The sequence below is a fragment of the Manacus vitellinus genome, unplaced genomic scaffold, assembly GCF_001715985.3.
Source record: "Manacus vitellinus isolate BGI_N305 unplaced genomic scaffold, ASM171598v3 scaffold_31_pilon, whole genome shotgun sequence".
In the NCBI taxonomy this organism is placed as follows: Eukaryota; Metazoa; Chordata; class Aves; order Passeriformes; family Pipridae; genus Manacus; species Manacus vitellinus.
In genome coordinates, this window is record NW_021940379.1 from 5,022,689 (window position 1) to 5,046,318 (window position 23,630).

Consider the following 23,630-nt stretch of genomic DNA (forward strand, 5'->3'; position numbering starts at 1 on the left):
CCCACACCCAACCACTGCAGCACACAGAGCCCTGTATCTCATGATCAGCCTGAGTCCACCCTTACCTGTCCCCTGAACCCAGCCTTGCTGGGAACTGTTAAGCTTGGGAAGAAGGGAGGGGTGGAGGGAAGGTGTTTTAAGATTCGGGTTTGTTTCTCATTACCCTTCTCTGCTTTGATTTGCAATAAATTAAATTAATTTTCCCCAAGTCAAGCCTGTTTTGCCCGTGACAGTAATTCCTGAGGGATCTGTCCCTGTCCTTCTCTTTGGTTGTATTTTCTTTCCCCTGCCCAGCTGAGGAGGGGAGGGATGGAGCAGCTTTGGTGGGCACTTGGTGTCCAGCCAGGGTCAGCCCATCACAAACTACTAGCAAAAACATTTGTTCCTGCTGCTGCCTTGATGCCATGATCTGAGAGGCTTTGAGAAACATATCACTGCTCATTCAGTGCCTTCTTTCTCCAGTTCCATCATGTAAACAGTTATCACTGGTTAATCCATACAGGGTTTGGTTTAAAAAAAATGAAATTAAAACTTCTTTTTCTGGTAATTGGAAGCAATTTTTTTTTCTCTGCACACTCTTGAGTTCTGCCTCTTGGAAGCTCAGGGCTCCCTTTAATCAGCATTCCAGACCACAAAGCTGTCTTGTGGTTATTCTGTTACTTTGAAATGACTCAGTGTGGGAAGGATACCAAAACCCCTCAATTGATCTTTTAACTCTAAGATACAAAATACATTTTCTCTCCACTGGTGGTCTCTTGTCTGCAGTTTATCTATTAACTCACAGAGGTTCAAGTATTCAGTTAGGCTGCAAGTACAAACATATGTTTCCAAGCAGGGGAAGCTTTTTTTTTTTTTCTTTTTTTAGGAAGTCTGATCAGCTCCTTCTTTGACAGAGAAAGTAAACTTGATCTAAACTTGATTCTTTATTGACTATCTTTTGCTTTTGACAAATCCAGCAGCATTCTTTAATGTCATGCATCACTTTGGACCCAGCAAGACCTTGGCTTTCCCATTCCAGAACAGAAGGTGGTTTAGATGCATCTCAAATTCTTTGCACCCTTCTGACTTTGAAATGTTTCCTGCTGTTCATATCTGCTTTCTATCACCACTGTCCTCATCCTTTCAATTTTTCTTGTCTTTATTCTTTTTCCATTCTTTTGCCTCTGTGTAACCTGTAGCCACAAAACCCTACAGAACTCAATAAAGTTTGTGTGCTGGCAGCACCTACCCAAAAGGCCACGGCTTGAAAGGCAATTGGAAGTTTTCAGAAGATATTCCAACCCTAGATTCCAACTTTTCCAAGCCTTACAGGTCAGTAAGGCTCTCACCCCCCCCCACATTATCCATGCTGACCTATATTATTTGTGGCACATTTTTAATCTTCCTACTTCTGACCCCAAGGGAAAGGGTTTTAGTCTTTTGTTTGCATCTTGGGCAGCTCCCATGGTTACCTACCCCAGCTCACAAGGACTTCAGCTCTTTGCTGACCCTCCTTCACCTGCTCTGGGTGAATTTACAGAGACTGTTGAAAACCTTGACTTCAATTAACTATCACTAGCAACAACTAAAGGCAGAAAAACAACTACTTTACTATAAAACTGAATCCATATCATTTTGTACAGTATTATACAGACTGAGCAGATACAGGGTACAATTTATGGAAGAAAAGAGGATCTAAAAGAATGTAACATCACTCAGCTCAGGTTAAGAGATACTTGACCAGAGAAGGTCAGCAAAACTTTCAAAAGTTTTGGATAGAGAAAACTGCAGCTTTCTCAGCTGGTGATGACTGAAAACTCATAGTTCAACCTTACACCTCACATCTAAGAATTTTACATCTGTGTAACAGCAAGAAGACTAAAGAATATTAGAAAAAAAAGAAAACTTATGAAGATGGCAGGAGGACTTCTGTGTTGGTCTGTTGTTGACTGTTAAAACATTCACAGCTTCTAACCAGAATGTTTCATTTCAACAAAGTCTCTTATAAGGTCAGTCATCCTTGAAGAAACTTTGGGACATGAAAACGAATATAAAAGGATAAGGTGGAAATACTAAGTACAACTACAGTTTTCCAGCACCTCCACTTGCAAAGAAAGTCTCTGAAATAGCTCTCAGCCTCTTTTCTTTTTTTTTTTTTTTTTTTTTTTTTTTTTCTATTCTTATAAGCTTTATCTTCTTATACACAAGTTTTAAGTTTGTCTCATTCTAAAATTCACAGAACTTCTCAGGATACAATTAGAACGATGCTTGGCCTCAAGCATTCACATCTGTTCCTCTCCTCTGCTGTAATGCACAGATAAACATTGCAGATCACTCCAGAAGTGGCAGGTATTTCCCTTGAAATTAATATTCCTTATTCTCTCCTTTACTCTGCAAGTGATTTTTGCTATTTCTGTGTGATTCTTTCTTATTACTCAAGATCTGAATGCTGGATATGAACTAGGTTACCTTTAATTTAGCTGCATCAAGCTGTTTGCCAGGGAAACATCAACAACTTTATACAGGTCAGATGGGCAACTAACATCTCTCTAAAGCAGCTCTGGGGGCAGAATGCCACTTAAAGACCTATTCAATTAGCATTCCCTTTCTCTCTCTGAGGTCAGGAAGCATCTGCAGAGTGCTCTGCTCCCACCCAGGCTGTTATGGTTCTGTACAAAACCTGCATTGCTGCTTGCACTCACCAATGGACAGCTGTTGCTCCAAGAGTTCATACTCAAAATTTGACAAAAGAGAGTATTTCTAGAAGGTGTTAGAAAGCCCTGCCCTCTGATATGGGAGCCACTACTGTACAAGAAAAAGTAGGAGACTTCAAGCCAGAAGACCAGTTTGAAAGCCAAACAATCTCCTTCAGTGTCTCTGGTAAGCCTGGGAATGAAAAATGAAGTGAGATCTGCTAATGGATGGGCATTTCATGGAGCTTTACAGTGTTAGGACATCCAAGACTGATTCTGAGCTTATGCAGCAGTTAATTTATTACTGGGCTAATTGAATAATGCATGAGACCTTCCACCTTAGACTACTGAGCTCCCTTTATGATTGCCATCCCACTTCTTGAAGGGCTGTGATAAACCTCTTCATACCTACACTGAAATATTCTGAATGTCATCTTGCATAAGTATTCTGAAATATAGCATGGTGACTGCACATTATTGAAATGTTGCTGAGATTTGGCAAGTATTTAATGGTGCTTTCCATATTTTCCTCTGAATTTTTATCATCCCAATCAATTCAGACTATGATGTAACATTCAGATCTTAATAAGGCTGTAAGCAAGCATTCATTTCCTTTATAATTTCTATTCATTACAGAGCATTGCTAATGCATTTTAAGGCTCTGCTATTAATTCATTTACATTGGCTGTCTTTTTAATTGCCTATTAAGTACCTGAACTCATTTGAGAGATTTACATGGAATTGTTGCCAAAAATGTCTTGTACCACTGCACCAGATTCTTTCTCTGCCTGAGTTCTCTATTGTTTCCATGCCATATTTATCATGGTTACTTTCCTTTTGCACAGCTAGCCTTTCAGCAGCTGAAATCTAAAAGCATTTAAAGTAACTATTCTCTTTAATGATCTTCCTCCATTTCTCTATCTTCTAATTCTAAAAAAAAAAAAAAACAACAAAACACCCCTGCACAACAAATCAACAGGTTGGGTCAGATGTTGGTCAGGCATTAATTATTCACAATGAATAACTGTGTAATCTATAAACAGCATAAACTAAAAATTAAGACTTGACCCTGCAGCCACATTTTTTCCTGCTTAAGCCAGGAGGGAGAACACACTGACATCCATTTGTCACAGCTGAGTGCTACAGAGATCTGGAAAACAAAAGTTTGACTTCCCAGGTTAAACTGAGCATCGCCCAGGAGGTTACAGGACCCAGTGGAAACGAGCAGGAAAACAAGGGGCAGCAAATGAACAGGAAGAATGGAAAGCACGTGGATTTATCCACAGTCAACACCCCACCAGTGTTAGTGCAAACTAAGGAGGGCCATGGCCCAAAACAGAAACCTTTCCTTGGTGAAAGATTTTCAGAAATCCCGTGAAGAATTTTTGGCTGCATCGGGATGAGATAGTTTACCTAACTGTAAAATATCTTTACTTACTGTCTTCAGTAAGGTAGTAACAGGAATTCAAGGTGAAATTCTCTCCTCTACCCACAATCACTGTCTCTAACAAAAATCTCCAGCTTAGTCTGAAGCCAGTCTTCAGGGAGAACACCTCTTAACAGCAGAACCACCTCACTAAACTGTGTCTCCAGGTCCTCTGCTCCCTACCAGGTCTTTATGTCAAGAAGTTCAGTAACATCTGACAAAAAAATGTGGAATAACTAGCCTCCAGCTCAAATTCTGAGGCCAAAAGATGAATTTTTCTTCCAAGAAAAAATTTAAAAGTGCAAAAATTTTGCAATTCCATGTTGGGAAGAAAACGAGACATTTTTTGCATCCCAAATTCAGCAGAATATTTTCCCAATCATAGCATGTAGTGACATGAATGAGGTTTACCATCTGAAACAGATTAGCCAACAGACCATTCCACATCATATCCTCCAGTTTCCTGAATCCCCAGCCTTGAGTAAGTTGCCAAGAAAATAGAAATAGTTTTCAAGCTGAATCCATCAGAAGATTCACTGACAGGAAGACATTGCTGCACAACCCTTACACTTTACAAAAAGACATTTTCCAGGGGAAGAATATTCCACTGGAAAATTTGTCTCTCTCTCTCAGTAATTGGCTGATGCCCTGAAGCAGGAGTGCTTATACCTTTTTTCCCCTTCTGTAATCTTATCTAACATAGCTGTGGATGTTCCTATTATCCATACAAATGTCTAATCCCTTTTGAATCCTACTAAGTCCTTATCTGTCCCACAGGGTAAATTTTCTTTGTGTAAAAACCCTGATTCCTTTTAGCCTTTTTAAAATTTGTAAGTGATCCATCTCGCTTGTCCTTGTATTATGAGAAAGGGTAAATAGGAGTTTCCTTCCACCTGCTGTGTATTGTTTTGCATACTTCTTATACATTCTTATTTTATGGGGTTCTCCATTAGGATAATATTCTTAATCCTTTTCAGCCTCATTTCATAGGGAGGCTGTTTGTCTAAATAGGACCTTCTTCTCCCTTTGGATGGAGAAGGGAATAAAATTAGGAGATCTGAAATATATAATTTGATTCAGCAGAACTGTCATTTTATGCAAGTATAATTCCATTGAAATCAGCATCTCCTAATGTGTGAGGCTTGTCTGTCTGCTCTGTCTGTGCCTGGAATGGCACCATATCATTTTCTGTCCTCTTCTGCATATCAGCTAGCATTTTTATCCTTTTTTTTTTGAAGCACAGCTGTACACTGAGCAGAAGGCTCCCTGCAACTATCCAAAGCAATTCCCAAGTCTTTCTGTGACCTGGTTCCAAATAATTTGGACACTAACAACACGTCCAAGCAGAAAGCTCTGGGAGAGACAATCTCTGGGCTGATTTCACTGCTTGAAATGTGCTTGGCAAGGAACAGAAGATGGATGAGGGAGGAGGGAGAGACCACATGTGGCTATTTATTTTAAGACATGTAAATGGCTGGCAATACTTTTGTTCTGTAATACTTTATACCAAGTCAAGTTATATTTTATTTTGATGATATCCAGAGCCCCATCTTTACTTGCATTAACAAATGTCTCAGCTACTATTGTGTAGTGGTGTGGATAAATGGAAGCTTATTATCCCCACTGTACAGATGAGGTCATGGCACACAGGAAGAGTTGATGTTATGCCCAGTGTCTCATAAGACATTCCTTATGAAGGTGGAAATTGAATCTGAAGTTCCCAAGTCACAGTCTGGAACTTCAAACACAAACCACTGTTCCTTATTCCTTAGGGAAAGAAAAGTCAAGCTGAGAAACCAACGTTCCTTAATTTCCTTGTACACTGTTTAATTCTCCCATGTCCATCTACTCCTACCAGTCAGGGGGCTGAAAACTGTTTGCTTATCTTCCTTTTTCAAACCTGGTATCTTTGGGGGGCTGGCACACTAGAGAGAGAGATGTTTAACACAGAGACAATCCACTCACAATGACATGGAAGTTTCAAGGAAGGCAAAATGCTTTCATGCACTGAGTGGCTTCTGAATAGTAATTAATGAACACGCATGAGGTGTCCCAGTAATGCTCAGCTCCACAGAGGAAGCAGAAGCAACAGAGATAAGGCAGCTCTTTTTCAGCCAGCACTGCTGATAATTAAGTGACCTTGTCAGAAATTAGAGATGTTTACTGATTCAGCAGAGAATACATGAGGAGAAAAAAGAAAAGACAAAATTGCCTTTATATGTCAAATCAACTCTAAAACAATCCTGGTTTAAGGTAGAAGAAGACTTAAAAACCCTGCCACCTGAATCTTTATTTTCAGAAGCCAGTATATAATGGAACTAATGTGACAAAAGCTTGAAGAATACCTTTGTGCATTTTTGCATTTTTATATATGCAAATCAAGTAAATGTAGGGCTTAGGGCTCCTTATTTAATAGCTATACAATAGGAGCATTACTGTGATTTGGCTTGAGAAATGCATATTGCAGGCAAAAGGAATTATTTGTATCAATATTACCACGTAGAGGATGGAGAAGTGTAAAAGAAGAATGATAATACAAATAGCAGCAAGCAATTTCATACTGTTTAAATAAATGGGGGAAAACCGCCTGATGACTGCAATTAATTCATTACTACGTTACAAATTACAGAACTCTGTGGCTGTGCATCCTAATGATTAAGTAGGGCAGTAAATGATAAAGTGCATTGGTGTGGCTATTTTGGAATACTGTGCAGGCTGTGCCTTCTTCTGCTGCCCAGGGCTGCCCTCACCTCCTCACAGAGCCTTTGTGGAGCTGCTGGAGGGGGCAGCCAGGCAGGCAGAGACAGTGCTGCCCTGTTGGAAAGATGAAGCCAGGAATTCTAGTCATTTCAAGGACAGTTTTTAAACACTACTTTTCCAAAACTCTCACCGTGTCAGGGATGGGAATGACCAGCACACGGCCTGACCCTTCCCCAGGCCCAGAACAGAGCGGGAGGAGCTGCTCGTGGGAAGTTATTTGTCAGCACTTACATTGTTCAGCATGTGAAAAGCCCGAGCTCACTGCTGTGCTGAGACCTTGCTGGCATATGAATAATAATGAGAGGTTTGTTATAAACCCGGATTGTGACGATGCCAGGCCTCAGGAGAAGTCAGTGGGTGCAAAAGCTCCCAGAATCCCAGATGGATGGACACACAGGGCTCGAGCAGGAGGGAATGGGGCGCTCAGCTGTGCCCTAATGCAGCACCCAAGCAAGGGGAACTGGTCAGTCATGCAAGGAGAGGTTGGCTGCTCATGCAGAAATTAATTGGGTGCTCCAGGAATAAATTAATCTGGTGCTCCTGCATCAGGTTAGTGGGTGTTCGTGCACAAATTAATTGTGTACACATGCATAAAGTAATTGGGTGCTCATGCACAAATTAACTGGGTGCTCAGGCAGCTATTTTTTCCACTAATAACACAACTTTTTAAAAACTATACAATGCACCAGGAAGCCGAACTTTGTATCTTTGTCAGGCCACCTGCCATGATAAAGTGAGCTTTCTGAACTGAGATATTTAGGGACAGAAAAGAATCTGGGTGTCACATTAATTAAAATGATATATTAATTAATAAACTAATTATGACATTTTCTTGCTCATATACTCCAGAAGCAAGTATCATAATTTCAAGTGTTTTTTAAATAAAATAATTACATCTATGCTTTACATAAGAAAGTTTTTACCCTGAGACACAGCTGAGGGAATGAGGTGCAGCTCAGAGCCCTGAGCTCTATTCCAGCCACCCACCAGCAATTCCCACCTCACTGTTGTGCGCAAGGTCTCTTCAGTTGTACTTGAAAACAACTTTTGAAAAGAAACAAAACAAACGACAAAAAACAATAAAACAAACAAACAAAAAAAACCCCACACAGGGCACCTGAAAAATGTTTAAGATAAGCAATTCAATAGCCCTGGCAGTACTTGCATTTTCTTAAATGTGATGGCTGTAAAACATACCTGGCAAACTAATAACACCATGAATTTTAAATGATGCACCAGATCTCTATGAGTTTAAATCAGTGTGGCATAACTAACACTGTTTTCTCCCACATAAAGGTCTTCTGTGCTGTCAACATTTTTTAATATACTTCAGTCTGAATAGAATATTCTTTTGGCAATAGATATTAGTTGGCAGGAAAAATTACTCATGACCTTTTAGCTTATACAAATAATTCAGGCTTCTTTTTTTCTTTTCTTTTTTTTTTTTTTTGTTTGAAGCCTGCACACTTCATCTTCCAGAATCAGTAGGAAAACATAATGGAAATAATTCTATTTTAGCATTCAGGGGCTGGGTGGTTGTTTTCATGCAGAATGAAAACAATGTGCTCTTTTTTTTTTTTTTTTTAGAGCTATAGTCCAAGAGAGAGAATTTCATTATTAGACCATGCAAATTACTAGGCAGCATGTGTGCCATTGGTATCATAATATTTAGGATACTCTTCCTATATTCTGAGCGTTTCTGGCAATTATAAGCAGGCAGGTTCTAACTTGTGGATATTTTGTCCCTCACGAGGCATGGATGGGAACAAGGAGAAACGTTGATTCATGTCACTACCAAACACACCTTTGTGCCATAATATTGTACTGTGGAATTGCCTCTGTGGATTTTGTAGGGTTCTGCACAAGTAAGTTGAGGGAGGGATTAAAAGCCTCAGAAATTCTGGTTTATAGCTCAATCTCTGCTTCTGATAGAGTAGATCTACAGCTAGTTAATACCAGAGAGCCAGAGGTGGGGAGCAGATGTTCCCTCCAAGCCCCAGATGTGCCTGTGGAAGAGGTTATTGCCCCTAAGTGCTCATTAATGACCCTCCTGATCCCCTGGGAGTGGAGTCCACATGAATCACTTCACTTTTAAGGCAAAAATTAAGCAGACTGGCTCAGATCACCTATTTAAATTATCTAAATGAAACCCTGCAAAGCTTTGCTAACTTATTGGAGAGAGTAAACTTCTGCACAGAAAGTAAAAGGCAAGTAGCTTCAGGCAATAATCTTTTCTGCCACTGAAGCCAGAAAAAGCAATGTTTTCCCTCCTCAGTTTGGTGTCTGTGTTCACATACCCAGTGGGAAATAGGTCAGAGCCTAAAATATTGACTCAGCAGCTGGTTACACACCTTGATAAATTAAAAAGTTAGCTCAGTGCTTTACCAAATACTGATTGATCAGCGTTCATAAAGACAGCACTCAATAACAAGTTTTTACTCTGTAGTTATCTTCAGACACTCTGTTTGATCGATGCAGATGGCAGTGACACACAGGTGCCATTTGCTCCCATCCTTGGGTATTCCTGACCAAATCTGAAGAGCCTTTTCCAAAATATTTACTGTAGTGAATATTCATTGGTTATTTTATTGCCTAGAGATATGCATAAAGTTGTAAATAAGGGTTAAAAGTAATTTTGTATAAAATTTGGGGGTTAGATATACTTGAATTTGGGCCCTTTGTCCAACTTCACACTTGGCACAGTAAGCAAAACTGACATTAACAGGAGCATAAAATGTGCCTTTTTTGCTGACATCACCTGCTAGGTAACAAGAACAGAACAGAGCTGTTAAAAATTTTAATTTTTCAGCATGTATGGTCAAGGAGAAGCCAGGATTACCATCAGTTCAGAAATCCAGGGGTCAGCATCACAGCTATTTTCTGCTGGCTGCTTTTGCAGTTGCAACACGTCTGTCCTTAGTTCGGTTGCACCACCGGTGTCAGCAGTGGATAATTTTCACAGTTATACAAGGGCTGTTGGAATTGCAAAGAATACAACAGCAGCAGCAATTAGTGCCTGTAAGGGATGGCTGAAAACCCCACAGCAAAACACAGAATTACTCAGATTTCAAAGCACTTTGCATTCATTAAGGACGTAGAGCGAGGCCATTTTTCCATGTAGAAAACAGAAAAGATTTAGATATTTCTACAGACAGTGAAGTCTTGGAGACATGCAAAACTCTCCATTATAGAGATTTAGTCTCTAGATTTATTTTTCTTGCATATACAAGCACATTTTAGGCAGAAGTAACCAAATCTGAGTCAATTTTTTCGTATTAGGAATGCAAAAAAACCTCAAACCAACCCACACCTTGGGCTTTCACCCTGAGTGAAATGTCTTGTCAACATTTCAATAAAATCCAAGTTCTGTGCAGTAGAAACTTGGGTGACAAATAATTTCATTTTAAAATTCAACACCCACACCCCTCCCAACCAGGCAACCCTGCCCAGCTTGACTAGTTGGTTTTATGTAAGCAGGGGAGAGGCCTTACAGTCACTCAGGTATTATAAAATACATTCCCTGCTTTTGCCATCTGCTGGAATGAACCACTTGCCACTCATCAGTGTATTTTTCAGGTTAATTAAGTTTTGCAATAGCTCAGCCCTAGGTGAGCAGCCTGACACATTCAATTTATGCTGTACCATTACCACTGGATGGCATTAGTTAGTTGTGCTACAGGGATGGATGTGAAAGGGATCAATTAAATCTGTCCAGCTTTTGCCAATAAGTATTAAAGCATTGAACTATGAGTTATCATTGCATTATCAGGTGAGGGCCATTGATATTGCATTTGCCTCACAATGCTAAGGCAGTTTTCATGAACAGACACTGAGAGAATGTAGTGTCTCATGATGTTTACATATAAAAGGAAAAATAACCTTGTCATTCAACAACAAGCCATAATACAATAATGCTCCAGATGACTTTTCCCTCACACACTGGCATTTCAACTACTGCTATGATAAGCTTTATAACATATAAATTCCAGTTCCAGCAATGGAAACCAACATAGGTCAAAGCCCCAGTGCCAGCAACCAAGCTTCAGAGCATTTCCAAAATCCAAAGGCGCTCTAAATTGAGTGTTTCAAACTAAGCTGATTGCTAGATTTCTTTCTCCGACTGCCATGTGTTGGACAGTCATGCCAAAAACCACAATAATCCAGCTGAAAAATAAATACACACAAACACATCCCATTCTTAACCCACTCAGCCAAACCCACATCATGGCACACGGCAGTGCTTTGTTCACTGCTGGGATCAAAATCTGTCCTTGTGTGGTGGATTCTCCAGGGAGGACTCCACTCTTTTAGGCTGGAATGCTGGGGGGATGAAAAAAACCAACACCACCTCCAAAGAGACCTGGGAACTCTTTTCTCCTGCTCTTTCCCCAAAATGTCTTCTCCTAAAGGTATTCCCATGAGAAAGAGATGACATTGGGCTCCAGACCTCTTCACTTTCCCCTGAGGGGGACCTCAAATGTGGCTCCATTCCGTGTGTTACTCCAGCAGAAGTTACTGCAAAGTGCACAGAACAGCATAAAATTCAAGGAGGTGGGAGAGCTGCTTTGCTATCAGGTGTTCATCAGGGAATTGAAACCTTGGGAAGTTGCTAAATCATCTCCCAGAATAGCCTTGCCTTTTCCAGGCCAGCTCAGCCATTATCCCAATGATCCAACATGAAAATATGGAAAAGGGAGGGAGAAGAAGAGAAGAAAAAGTTTTAGAAAAGAGAAGTTGGAAAAAAAATCCCCTGAAAACAGGAATCTCACAGCTTCCAAATACAAATTTAAAATTTTAAAGAGAAATGAAAACACACTGAGCTAAAATGTGGTTATTAGGCTAAGTTCATGACTTGTTGACATGACATTCAAGTGCTTGGGGTTGGAAGTGCTGCTGCAACAGAATCATAGTAAATAATCTGACTATTCTTGATTATTTCATGCTTTGAGGGAAGCAGTTTTAAATGATCAGTGATAAAATAATGGACTCTTTGCATTGTACCATGGTACAGACTGAGCCAACATAAAACTAACTTCTGCTTGCTCTAAGTCTAACATTTCTTGCTTTGGGATTTAAAAACACCCAAAGTATCAAGAACACAGAATTTGAGAGCACGGCTTTGTTTCTTTATAACCTGTAATTAAAAAAAAAAATTGTTTGGCAGAGAAGTGGGAGGTTTCTTATTTATTGAAGAGGCTCCTTGTTATGTTTCCCTTACATAAGACCTGAGTTATATTGATCAAATCATCATTCTGCTGGATGTTCATTTTTATTAGGTAAGGGCTGACAGAATGATTATTAGCAGTTTCTGAACACTGGCACCCAGGATGGTACAAGAAGGGCCTTTCACGCTGCAGGTTTCCTCAGATTGCTGCCACAAAGCCTAGGAATGGGCTAATGCAATCTGCTAGTGCCACAAAATTCAAGGGAGTTGCCTGGATTGAAGTGGGATTAAAGCCTTGCATGAACATGTGGAAAATTTTAGGGCTGGAATAATGTAATGACATTTCTAAGACAGACTGTGAAGGGGCACATCGAGGCTCTGGAGATACAGGAAAGAAATCATCCCTCAGGAGAGGGGGTTTAAAGGATTTTGTTAACAGAGTGAGTGGTGATACAAATATTATCTAAAAATTGCGTAGAACATGAAACAAACACCTGTAAATATCCAAAAATGAGCTATTTAAGGTAACAGCAATTTTGGTGCAAGCACAAGTAGTTACTTAAAGTGACTGTGCATACTTTTAAGCTTCACATTAAAAGAAAACTGTGAATGAGAGAAGTGAAGGTTGAAAATAGCTCTCCAAAAGAAGGCAGAGTCCAAACCTCCTGACTAGTGCCAGCAAAACATAAGGGATCATGTGGTGCAGGTGACTGCAATGGTTGTGGTGTGGCCTCAGGGCTCAGAACATTCCTGGTTCTTGTCAATCCCCAAGCATGAATCTGAAAACAACCTCAGAATGGCAATTTAAGAAAGTCAACGTGCCAGCCTTGTTTGTGGTGCTGCAGAAGGTGCTGAGATTGGAAGCCCCTTTTCCTGCTCATGCTTCTGGTTTTCATCACCCCCAGATCACTGGAAAGATTTACTCACAGGCAGCCTGGGGCAGACATGCAGGAACTGGGGAATGAAATTATATTCAAGTAGGTTTCCTGCAAAAATCCTCAGGTACAATTGTCCAGAATTACAGGTTATGGTAACTGGAAAAAGCATGGAAAAACTGGGAAAGCTGGAGACAGACTCTCTCAGCAAGGCTTTCTGAATGTAGCAATGGCACATTACAGTCCTGCTGCCTTCAATGTGCATCTGGAAACCTGTGAGCCAGGATAATTAGAGGGTAAATATACAGGGCTGATAAATCATGAAATATAAATAACAATGTCCCAAAGGGAATGTAAGAGTTATTCAGTCACTGTCATACCCCTGCTTTGTTTCAGAGATGTGGGTACATCCCCTAAAAACTTTCTGGACACCTTCCCTCGTTGTCACACTTTCTTTCACCTCACATCCAAACAAAAGAGAAAATATAGTAGCAAATATCTCTTCTATAAGAGAATCTAAATGTAATGTATTTATGAATCACATTAATAATGGAATAAGGAACTGATGAATAAGAATGAAAACATTTACATAGCAAAAAGAAGCAGCTTTTACTGTAAATTATTAATAGCCTAATAATGACAATATGAAATAATAATTAACAAAGGCACAGCTATTATCACCCAAACAAAAAATAGCTTGACTTAACAAAGAATCCTACATAACAGATATGCTAATCTTATTTTCCAATTTCTGGAAACATTTTCCGTTACTTTTCAAAAACTCATTATCAAAGTCACAAGTAGGAAACTACTCAAGCATTGCAATATTTTGGTTGTAAAACAATTTGATAGTTATTATAAAGTTTTTCTCAGCTCTCTGTGGGAGAACAGGATGAATTCATTTATGCAAGAGTAATTCCTTCCACAGTCAGTTTGCGAGATGATTTATTTGTGGAGCGGGAACAGACAATAATAAATCCTCAGATTTAAATAGAGCCTTTCATCCCAAAGGATCCCAAAGTACTTTACAAGATATATCTCTACACAGGAATAACGTCACCCACCTCTGAAGTGATAGATGGTACCTGTTTAGCAGCATGCACAGGAATGCTCTGTAACAGTTTAAAGCAGGCAGTGAGGAACACCAGAGCCAGCAGAAACCACAGGTGGGATTAAATACACTCCTAATAAGTACATCAAAACTTTTCCAAGGCACCACAGCACACATACTTTTTCAAGAACTACTACACGGTTTTTAAGTCCCTGAATCCATCTCTACTGCTGCTGGTATGCAATTTAGAGAAGCTCTCATCTCAGCAGGACACACCATTTCTATTTTTAAAATTCCTTAAGGCACGACAGTGCTCTTGGAAATGTCCCCACTTGCTCAGAATTGATTCTCCCAGCAATGCACCACCCCACACTCCTCCACCCTGAGGAACCCCCCTGCACACATTTGGGTAGTACTTGCCCATCACAAATCCCCAGATTTGTATACTCAAAAGATTTTGGGGAAAAAAAATATAATTCAGATGACTTCTCCAGGCAACTAATCCCACAGTTTTATTCTTCAGCAACAAATTCCAAAATAGCCCAGGTTACCTAAGAGATGTGGACAAATATGTGATCAAAGCCCCACCAAAAACATCAAAGAGCAATTCAGTGCTGAAGCAGCAGGAGAGCAGCAGGTTCCCAGTAATCCTTGTGCTGATAAAATGGGGTGATAAATAATAGTCACACATAACAAAATTCACCTGTTCACTTGCTTTGCCCTTACCCAAACCCACCTTTTGGCTTCCAGTGACTTGGCTGGCTTTGGGCCAGGGGTTGTTTCCTTTGTCAAGTCTATTGGAAAGGAAAAAGTTCTTTTTGCTTCAATTTTTTTCCATTTTATCATATAATACTAGATTATAATTTTTGGCCAGGAGTTGCTCCATCCACCCCAAAGGACTCATTATGAAGCCCCCACAGCTGCCAACAGCAGAACTGAGCACAGCCAGGACTGTTGCTTACAGACACTTGATGACAGCACTTTAAAAACACCAGCAATTTAATACAGGACAATTTCTGCTACACTTGCTAAACATTTTTAATGACACACGAGTAGTAGGTTGTGCAGTCTTTCCAAAAAAAAAAAGGAAAGGGAACAAGGATCCCACACACAGAGTTGCTACAGCACTGAGGTTTCCCACTGAACAATTATTTAGGTCATAAGAATTGCAGACAGGGAATTTAAGCATGGATTAATAAAAAAGCAATTTCCACTATCAGTGTTTTTCAGTGTGCTTGATAATCCTTTGCTTTTTATGAGATATAACTACCCTCACCCTCGGGTCAATACCCAAATGGTTTGCATAAGGCATACACAGGATAATAAACTGGAGCTGCCATTTCCTGATCCTTGTTTAGTCCTAAAGCAATCTGTTATGTGACAGTCCCACACTTGATATAACATCAACTTTGGTTTACTTCACAAAATTTACAATTTCTTGCTCAGCAACAGTGATCTGGGCGTTTCATTTTGGTTTATTCTCTACATAAAGAATTATTCTTTCCATGGCAAAGTGTGGAAAAGGTTTGTACAAACAATTATTCTTTATGTGGCACTTGGAAATATAGTTTAGGAGTGATTATGGCAGTGCTGGGTTAATGGTTTGAATAGATGATCTTCAAGGTCTCTTCCAACCTTGATGATTCTGTGATTCTGTGAAACATGGTCCCTTTCTGAACTCTGCACCCTGCAGTTCTAATGTCCTCTTTGAGACACACTGGGGTGCACACAGACCTGAACTAAGAGGGGGAATGAACCATTCAAGCGTGGAGCAAACCACAAGAGCTGTCCTGGCACAAAACATTAAACTCCAACTTGTGCACCTGCTTGAGTTTCATTCACAGGACTCTGCTCCTACACATGGCAAAATGCAGTAGAAGCAAAGAGCCCTTATATATTCACAGCACATGGTTCAAAAAGTACAATCCACGCATTTCTTGTTTTCCAGAGAACAGCAATTCAATTTCTTAGCAACTTCTTGATGTTTCTAGAAATGCTTCCACCCCATGGTAACAACAAAGGAGCTTCCAGACACTTGGAGGAGCCAGAATCACCCTCCACTATGTATCTTCAGACTGAAAATCTGAGCTTTCCTTCCAAACCTTTCTCTGTCTCCCTCTGTCTCGCAAGGAACGGACAAATTTTCAGCAGCAGATGTTCAGTAAAGGTCACTACATTTTTAAGCATGAGCAGAATCATCCAGTAAAGGATGAGATGTAATGCTAAGTGTTCCCTGACAAAATGTAATTAATTACTACAGTCTTCCTTGCCTAAGATTACATTAAAGAATATTTTTTAAATTATTGCAAATCTAAAGAAAGCAAAGTTGTGCAAAAGCTTTGTACAAGGGATGGTCAGTCAAAGCCCTATTTATCTAAGGGGAAACCTAAAACTTGCTGGCAACAGCTGATGTGAGAGGATTTATTAAGGTCAGGTTTGAAATTTATGGTAACTGGCCATCCCTAAACGTTTCTAAGTTGACATATTTGAGTGATTATGCACAATTGGTGGATTTTTTCCAGACAATTCATTAACTACAGCAACAGACTTTTGCAAGGACACAGAGACATTTCCATTCAGAGGAGTTTTATGACACTTGATTGGCATTTCTGGACAGTACTGCAACATAAATATGTAAATGAAAAAAACATTATTTTTCCATCATAATGGTGCAAAACCAGGACTTCTGTGGATGTCTTTTCCAATATCTGCATAAAGTAAGGCTGTGGGTTTCCGGCATACAAAAATACTGTGTGCTACAGTTTAGGAAAGAGAAGTATACAGTATATAGAGAGAAGCTCCTTTATTAACATACCACTACTCATCTCCAGCCCATTGGCATTCTCATTTCTTGGGAAAACAACATTTGTGGTGGTTTGAATTGCCATGGGAGATTTAATCACCCTCAGACTGAAACACCTCATCCAAAAAACTAAGAACTCCAGCACTAATAAGCTCTTAAAATGGATGGAGATACTCTTTGCAAATTGATTTAGAGTGTTACTCACTTAGAAGAAAAAAATAAATTATACAATGCCATTAAATGTTGAGCAGCAGCGTAAATGTCTGGGTTCCAGCCACTTCCTACTATGATGAGAACAACAGAAGAAATTTTTTCCTTTATATTGATGATTCCCAATGAGTTTCTCCAGTGAAATCAAAGCATGAAACCCAAGTAGGCACATGCTATCAATCCTGGGAACCATCAGAGGTGTCTGGAATTGTCTACCAGACAAAGTTGTTGAGGCAAAAACATCGGGGTCATTAAAAATCATGATAGCATCTTGTGGTTAATGGAGTACTACAGAGAAAGGAAATGAGCCTTGAGAAGCTGAATGCCCTTTACTCAATCCCCAAACATTATTTCTTCTTGTCCTTATGTTCTAAATTAATATCTTGTTTTCCAACCGGTGTAGCATTTCCATTACAATCACATGCCACTTTGGTTTAGCGGAATCATTAACCAAGCTATTTACATTAATTACCAGGCAACCCATTCTCCCAGTATCGCTCCTAATTCCCTCCTCTGAAAGAAAGGTCTTGCTGCGAGGAAACGCCGCCTATCAGCGCCATCCCGAAGGTGCCATTAGTGCTGTGGCTGCCCAGCCTCTAATGAGCACCCCCGGAGCTGCAGAGCAGAGCGAGCCCGCTTGGATCAGCCGAGTGATTTTCAGCTCGCCACAAACAAGCACTTGGAGCATCACAGCACAGTTACACTGCGCAGAGAGCAGAAACAAGCACTGAGATAGGATGAGACAAGAAGCTGGCAGGGTCTGTGCAGTCCTATGGACACCTCCATCCAACTGTGTCCACTTCTGGGCCCCTCAGTTCAGGAAGGATGTGGAGGGGCTGGAGGAGGTGCAGAGAAGAGCAACGAGGCTGGGGAAGGGACTTGAACACAAGTCCTATGAGGAGAGGCTGAGGGAGCTGGAGTTGTTCAGCCTGGAGAAGAGGAGGCTCAGGGGAGACCTCCTCGCTCTCTACAACTCCCTGACAGGAGGGGGGAGCCAGGTGAGAGTCGGGCTCCTCTCCCAGGCAGCGATCAGTAAGACAAGAGGGCACGGACTTAAGCTCTGCCAGGGGAGGTTCAGGTTGGATATATTAGAAAGAAGTTCTTTACAGAGAAGGTAATCAGCCCTTGGAATGGGCTGCCCAGGGAAGTGGTGGCTTCTCTGTCCCTGAAGGTTTTTAAGGTGAGACTGGATGCGGCATCAGTGCCACAGTCTGGGAACCACGGCGGGGTTGGAGCAAGGGTTGCACTTGATCTCAGAGGTCTTTTCCAACCCAGCTGATTCTATGATTCTATGATTGATTCTATGATTCTATGATTCTATGGTTCTGTGATCCACAAGCACAGGACATTCCTCAGCAAAGCCACTCCGTAGCTGGTGTTTAGGTGATGATGGCACAGTGGCTATGTCAGAGCCCACCCGAGGCACAGATTTTTCCTGGTAGTCACAGGGATTTTTCCCAAACAAAGAAGCAAGCAGTCATCGCTGCAATTACTCTGAAGGTGAAGAATCGAGCTCCAACACACCCAGCAAGATGATGATTTTCAGAGCAGCAAAGCTCACAGGCTGTAACCTGATTCTGGGGTAATAGCAGACGAATCTGCTGTGTGATGGAAGCACCACTGGAAAGCATTCACCAGCTCCTAGCACGGTGTAAATTGCCAGTAGCAACCACTGATTACTGTGAAACAAGGTTCCAAGGGCTCCTGGTTTTTCAGGGAAGGTTGATAGAGCAGTTGGAAAAAGAATGGCAGACAGGATGTTTCATATTGGAGCTACAAAACTACAGTCATGACCTTTCTCAGGATCTGTTTGAAGATGTTACAGATTAAACCAATGTAAGATTTATTTCTACAGCCAATTTTTAAATAAAAGCGATGTTTCAACTACATATTAAGTATTATTAAATATCATTCAGAAAAAAAATTACAAAAATGGGGACAGAGTTAATTTATATTGTAACCCTGCCCTGCATTCTGGTTCTTAACTCTGATTGCCTATCTATTCCTAAACACTCATAATTAAACTTCTGAAAATATAACTACTTTTTAATATTTGGAATGTGGTATTTTATATCTTCAGGATTGATCTACCTCCTTGAATAAAGGCTAGGATGTATTGTGCAGGGCTCAAACTCATCTGCTTCCAAAGAAAAGAGAACGAGATTGAACTGTTTTTCCAAATGAAAAATTGATGCTGCCCATCCCTAAGAAAAATTGCCTGGACAGAAGTTGTGAGACTGCTCTGATAAGGCTTCAATCTAGTTTTAGATATATATAAAATAAAAGTTTTATATATATTTATTTTTAAATATATATATATATATTTATAATAAAAGTGTATATATATATATATATATATAACTGTGAAAGTAGGAACTAGACTGTTTTGTCTAAAAAAACCCCCTCAAACTGTTTTCCTGGAAGTAAATTCCACTTTTCAGTAGATATACTGTATGCACTACACATTAGGTGTGGGGTTTATATTATACAGTTACAGTACTGTTATCACACCACATGTGTTAAGTGATAATGTCAAGGAATAAGGAATTATTACACCAATCTGACTTTCTGTTTCACTGTCTTGTCTTGTAATAGCAGCAACTAACACACAAACTCAGTGTTTCAGTCCTTGTAGGCTTTGACTTTCCCTCCTCCCTTGGCCTGTCCTTAGCTGGGCCTGACAACACTTGCTGCCTGTGAAACTATGGGAAAAATACATTAATTTAAAAGTTAATGCTTCCTCCACCTTTCCCCAACCTGCCTTTTCTGGAGAGTTATCTATATTTTGTAGAAAGTGAACTCCATACAGGTTTACACCGTGGAAGGGCAGAGGGCAATAGGCATGTGCAGACTTTTGAGAGTCCATCCCAGCCTTCAACCTTGCCATGTGTGAACTCTTTGCTAACCTGAGCTGGTCAAAGGTGATATTTGTAGCTAAAGAGAGCTCAGAAGAGCCCGAAGCAATGACAGAGCAGAAAATACAGCCCAAAGCAATGCAGCAAGTGTTGATTTCCTGCCCCAAAAATCAGCTTTGATCTTAATGAACTGCATGAACATCACAGGACAGGGAAGGACTGAACAAAAGAGCCAGTTAGTTCAGCTATTGCAGCAGCTCACACAGCACAGGCAGGGAATTCCAGCGAAGCCAAAATCTGATGATGTGTCCTCACCCATCTGTGCTGCACAAGGACTGTATGACCATCCTGGTGTGACACAGCCTCAAGTTCAGCACTATGTTGACTGAAGGAAGACAAGACCACAGGGTCACTATTTTTATTCACAAGTACAGAATTTTACCATACTTTCACAGATAAGAAAGCTAAAAGAAACTAGTCTGTCCGTTTATTTTGTTAAAAATAGAATGCAGCCTGCAGGGGTTCCCTTAGGGCTTTCTGTTTGGTTTTAGGTTGTTTATGCAGCTTTTTGACTACACCAAGCCTTCTGAAACAAAACGAAATGAAACAAAATGAAACAAAACAAAAACAAACCAATGAAGAGACTCACACAAACCAAAAAAACCCAAAACACCCCAAATCTAAAACCACCTTCTTTTGAGTGGTGGAAAATGAACCAAAGTCCTTGGTAAGTCCTTTTAATGACTTGCAGAGGGTAGGGGTAACTTTATCAGTCAAATATGTTAAGCACTGTAAAAAAAAATATCAAATTAATTTGATAATTTGATTTGATATCTACTTGCCATAAAACTTTGCTCGGTGATCATATTTGCTATCGCTGAAGTTATTAATCATACAATTTCTTAATAAAAGACTGTAAAATGCCTCATTCTGCTGTCCCTCTAAACTTACTGAACACTGACATGAAATCAGTTTGCTTTTGTTTCTCTAAACCTCTCCTGGTATTGTAAGGCTTACTGAAAACCAACACTAATGGCCCAGGGTTTCTTGGGTAACCCTTCAGGAGTTGAAGATGCAGCCAAACATGATCTGCCAATTTAAATATGACAATTTTATTGCCTGTTGTTTAGCATCTGCTGCAATTATTGCAGCTATAGGAAAATATTTTACCATTATAAGAGAATTTCTCATCTGTGGAAATATTTCTGCACGGCATCTAGCAAAGTGTTCTTACACAGTCTCCAATTATTCAAATTTTTAGTCTTAATTCTTTCTCTAAATCAATGTGACTCATAATTATTTTAAGCTTTATGAAATTAGTTATTTCAGAAGCAGTGCTATACATCCAATGACAGATTTGGACTTTATTCTGTTTGCATATTACAAATATAATGCAGCTAGAATCATCTCCTCCTAAAACACCACGATTTTTCAGTCCTCTAATATATGAGCCTTTTGTTCCCAACATCCTAATTTTGTGCTAAATGTGCTCTTGCTTTTCACCATTTTTGCTGTCAAGTGTAACATTGTGGCATCGAGCTCATGCTGAGCATTATCCAGCCAAATGCCCAGAATGGCAGCTCTCCATGGCACAGACAAAGGCTGTGTCAAGTGTACATCCCTTTTTTCTGGGACTCACTCGGCCTCCTGCAGAACTTCTCAAAGAAATCCACACATTCCTCTCCTCCTGTGTCCTCTGGAAATACCCCGTGGAGCATCTTGCAGTGACATTAAACTGTGTGTTCATCCTCATCAGTGCCTCCCTTTGGATAATTTTAAGAGCTACCAGTAGGATCACAGCTCCTCCCTCGGCCACAGGGATCCAGCACACTGCCTGTTGCATACTTAGGGGTTTGCTTTTTTCCATTTTTTGCTAACTGAACAGTTCCCAACAATCATTATCCACCTTTTCCGTGTATACCTTCCCATTTATCTCAGGATGTTCCCTGTGGAAGCTGGAGAACCCTATGGAATTGCTTGACTTCCTTACCACTTTTTTCATTCACATTGCTCAGACATGTCTAATTTCTTCTGATCTGCAGAGGCAAACCCTGAAACTTTCAGATGGAATCCCTGGATCCTCCAGGCTTTGACATGGAGCTCCCTCAGTGGTGATGAAGAGAAAGCAGAATTCCCTCAGGGGATGCCTTAAATTCTGTGCTTCACCTTCACACCTGGCAAGCACAGTACAAATCACGTGGCTTTTTTGCACATGGAGGTAAATAGAACTTGAAGCAGAAGAGTAAATTTATTCCTAGGAAATCTCAGGTTAAATCAGGGACTGAATGTGCTTTGCCATTTTGGGAGGTTCTGTAAGCATCATGTATTAAAGCCAGAGAATTGTGGATTTTAAGTTGGGCAGAGGAAGAGAGGGTAATTCTTAAAGAGTGTTATTTGCTTCTGCTCCAAGTGATTGAGCACAGCAGAGATCCACTATTCCCTGAGAAAAAATCTAAGTTCTCTCTCAGGCCAGAAGAATTCCATCAAAAGTGTGGTATTACATCAATGTTAATACACTCTCGAGAACAGGAAAGTATTATTTCTGGCATTGCTGTTTAGCATATTTTTCAAAGGACTTTGTCTGGTTTGCACATTTAAGTACTATTGGATTCAAAGTTATGCCAAAATTAGGCTCATACCAACAAATGAAAATGAAGAGAATAGGCTAGAAGACTGCAAGAGAGGAAAGCAACTGGTCACAATTTAGTGCCTGTTATGAACTGACATTTGTGTTCAGACAAACACAAAGATAATGGGAAAGAAAAACCAACTTGATAGTTTTGTGTAATACAAAATTTGCATGCAAACCTCGCTTAACACTCCTCCTTCAATCACAAGGGCATGTAACAAACAGGGTGGACAAGCAGTGATTAAAAACACAAGTAAATAAAAATATGCATCCCTTGACATTTTGAAAAAACCCACAGATGTCACATCTATATAATTATTGTGCCTTAAAATGGACCATGCTGCAAGTGGAAATGAGAAATGGCATTTACTTACTCATAGTTTTAATAACATATGCAGATATTGTATAATGGGTGTCAAATGCCATTTGGCTCAGCAGAATCTAATTAATCTTAGTTCTTTCCACCATATCCTCTGCTATGCATATTCAGTAATATGTGTATTATGGGGAGAATGTTTTGTAGCTGTCAGAGTTAACTTGGCAAATCTTTAGTTTCTACTGCTTTAACAGTCCTAGTTATTGTCAGGCCTGATTCAAGGTGACCATCAGCTCTAACTAGCCTTACACCAGCCCTTCAGTTGCCAATATGAAAAGGGGGTAGGACAGAACTGCCACTGACTTCCGAGAACAGATGAAGTGCTCAGGACCTCGTACACCAGGCTCTAATGGAAGAAATTTGATTTTCTTTTCCATGACTGTTCTACAAACAGAGAGCCCAGCTGCCTAAAACAAAGTTAGGGCCATGCCTGACATGATTTCATTTACCAGCAGACAGGCATTGTTAGCATCTTGCTGGAATAGCTGGGCTCAGAGTCAACACAACAGGGATGTGGTTCCGTTTCTCTTGCTTAACCTTCTGCAAGTCACCTCACTAGTTCCTGGGCTTTTATGTAAATAAAAAGGCTGCATCTCTCAAAAGCATCTGGTGACTCAGGAATCCACATCTCAATGCTTCTGGGGCTCTTAATTCATCTCAGCACCTTTCAAAAACGTAACCCAATATCACTGATTGTTCTTTCTAAAGATCTTTGGCAGCTGTGGTCCATAAGTACTATGGAAGGGTTAAATATATATCAAACTGTACAATGAGTTGTTAGAAATGCTGTAGTTTTAACGAACCAGTAA